The sequence below is a fragment of the Palaemon carinicauda genome, chromosome 18 (assembly GCF_036898095.1).
Source record: "Palaemon carinicauda isolate YSFRI2023 chromosome 18, ASM3689809v2, whole genome shotgun sequence".
NCBI lineage: Eukaryota > Metazoa > Arthropoda > Malacostraca > Decapoda > Palaemonidae > Palaemon > Palaemon carinicauda.
Genome location: NC_090742.1, coordinates 28,709,600 through 28,712,774, shown reverse-complemented (window position 1 = coordinate 28,712,774; position 3,175 = coordinate 28,709,600). Strand labels below are relative to the sequence as shown.

Here is a 3,175-nt window from a genome sequence, read left to right as displayed (position 1 = left end):
ATCTGGTTTCAATAAGACAGTTATTGAGTGCTGAAGGGATCTCTTGTGTGAATCTCCTTCCCACGAACAGAGTCCAGTTACCATAACTCTAAGATGGCCACACTCACGCTTAACGAGCTGAAGCTGACCTTAAAGGTTGTGTCACGACCACTGATAATGAACTGCTCTATTCACTACAGCACGTCGCAGCCACAGGTATAAAGATATAGGCTCTTGACTGCATTCTGAGACAAGTTGAAAAACCAAAGGCCAAGGGAGAATTGAAAGTAAAAGGTTAGACTTGTGCATTTCTTATCCCTGTCAAAAGAAAGATAAACAAAACACATTGCAAAAGGTCAACCCAGAGTAGGACTGGAGGAAACTGGACTGGAAATAATGATGAGTACATAATCAAACATCACTCACACGCACTTCATATTTTTTTGTATTTTTGTTCACTTCAACGAGAAGGTAGAGGAAGAATCTCTCTCTGTCTCTCTTTCTCTTTCTGTCACAAGCAACCATTGGCAATGAAAGTGGAAAGTTTAAATGCAAGTCTTGATGACGGAAGAAAAAGGATAAATAATGCCATGACGACAGCAACTTGTTCTGTGAATGAAGTCGCTCTCAAACACTGGAGATTACAGGATACATTATACACAGACAACTTTCTTGTACACGTCACTTGTGACTAGAATCCAAATCACAGGTCCAATAGATCTCTTGGTCTCTTCTGATTAATATAAACTACTCGCAAGTAGCCTTATTAGGAAATGAATCGGTCCATACAGCTAAAAAGAATCGATAAGAAATGCCTTCGTTCCATTATTGGCCTGTGATGATTCTAAGCAGTGATTTAAGCCTCTTAGATTCTAATCAACAAGAATCAGATTTCCTCTTTGCTCTACGGAGACAGGAATGGAAATGCGACTCTCTTGTGATTTAAAAGTCAAAAATCGCTTTCGACACAGTAAAGTGTATTTATGGGGGGTCCACGACTGGGGAAAATGAGAACCTCCATTATCACAAATTTACAACAAATTCCAGTGACACCGTGCGAGACTAAGGCCAGACATTATGTATGTTGTCTTCTCTTTGCTAAATAGCAACTGTAGGTTAGAGTTTCACACACGAACATCATCTTAATTTTACTAATCATCTTTTGTATTCTGTTGTCATATCGTTTGAAGTGAACTACCTTTGATTCGATAGTTACGAGAGAACTGCTTTCAAGAATGGAAATCAGTAAGAAAAAAGAACACTTCAGCTGTAGCTCCCTAATCTGACAATAATCAATCATCTTTAAAATTCAAACATTAATAATGTTTTTCTGTAATGCATGACACACCCAATAATATTATCATGATCAAAATTCCAATTCAGTGAAGAAAGTTTCCAATGAAATTATTTCATAATTCAGATTTGAGTAAATGAAATCTCGATCACGAGGCAATTCTCTTCCAAGGACATGACAAGAACAAGTTTCCTGTCACACTTCACATCTTAAAACAAAGACTCCAACCGACATATTAGTTCTTTCACTTGGCAACAGGTGGCGCTTATTGAAGGCTGAGCCCAAATGGGTGGACAGAAAACACAGTACGGTATATCTCAAGCATATTTATAGAATTAAAAGTACAATTCATCTATTCACGATACGCTTAGTAATAAATGATATTGTTTCTTTTATACAAAGAATGATCTGTTTCTGTTTATTAAATCAACTGGAAGCCCTTCATAGTCAGGGGGCTTACTTCAAAATGGTTCTCCACAAACCTCTAGATACAGCCTATATACATCAAGTTTTTTTTAAGGAGGTGGTTGATGAATTACTGACGAATTTCCGTGCATTTCTCATTCTTTCTCTTTCTACCTTATATCCATGTCCCATGAAAACGCCCTGTTTCATACCTGTCCTACGACATGTCATTTTTCATACCTGTCCCACGACATCCACCTAGCTCTTTTCCACATGTCATATTTTCTGTAGATTATGTCCCCTACAAGTTAAAATACACAATATTTAGTAAAGGCCCTTTATTGGTTTTTATTTTGTCTTCTCCTAAAAACTCCATGGCACTCATATACACTCGCTGTGTTTTTTACATACGTTGTGTGTTTGTGTTTGTGTGTGTACAACTTCTAGACCTAACCATTAATCTATCTCAATTAAATTCTATAAAGTACAGAAAGAAAAATAAAGACAGTCGTCTTTAGCTGTTGAGGTGCAAGTCTGAAATGAAGGGAAGATGAGAAGGATAGAATATGGTGAAAAGAAAAGAATGAAAATAAAGATGGGAACAAATCACACATACATTTGAAATTAAACTGAAAGGAAAGAGGAAGAAGAAGACGAAGAAGAAGAAGAAGAAGAAGAAGAAGAAGATTTTAGGTCTGAAAGTGTGATTGACTCAAAGATGATCTATTTGATCTTAGTATATAATAGACTGTACATTCTATTTAATCTTAAATACTTTGGATCATATGGAAAAAAAGACCTGAAATATACATACATACATACATACATATATATATATATATATATATATATATATATATATATATATATATATATATATATATATATATATATAGTCATTTATTTATATGTAGATCATGTGTACATATAAATATATACTTTTGTATATGTATTCGTATGAACAACATACACTTACTCGCATATACGGTATATATATATATATATATATATATATATATATATATATATATATATATATATATATATATATATATATATATACTGTCTATGATATAAATGTCATTCAGGAAATCAAATGTGTACAGAAGCAGTTACAAATGCAATGTGATATTGCATTACCTAAATAGATTCCCTATGTTCAAAACGGGTAGTTTTAAAACTATGGAAAATGAAGACACTAACTACCACTTTAGTATTCAAACGACTATATCCTCTCTCTCTCTCTCTCTCTCTCTCTCTCTCTCTCTCTCTCTCTCTCTCTCTCTCTCTCTCTCTCTCTCTCTACCACAATCTTCAGTATTCACATCAGACAGACAAAGCAAAGTGGGTGTGAACATATGTTCCTTAATGTGAATCAATAGTCTGTTCATTCAAGATCACCTTGGAATCGTCTCGCTCACCTGATTACAAGGGACAGACATCGTGAGTCATAAATCCTATGGTTTATTTACAGCATTTATATTGATTATGAAACGG

General features: G+C 34.6%; 1 protein-coding gene across 2 annotated transcripts in view; it reads right to left on the bottom strand.

Moving 5' to 3' along the window:
- Window positions 1–427: 427 nt before the first annotated feature.
- The window catches only part of Rab3 (RAS oncogene family member Rab3), a 201,020-nt gene continuing 198,272 nt past the window's right edge, over window positions 428–3,175 (bottom strand). For both annotated transcript variants that reach the window (XM_068392205.1, XM_068392204.1), the window contains exon 5: window positions 428–3,175. This exon is cut by the window's right edge and continues 887 nt beyond it. The gene's annotated coding sequence lies outside the window, so the exon portion shown is untranslated.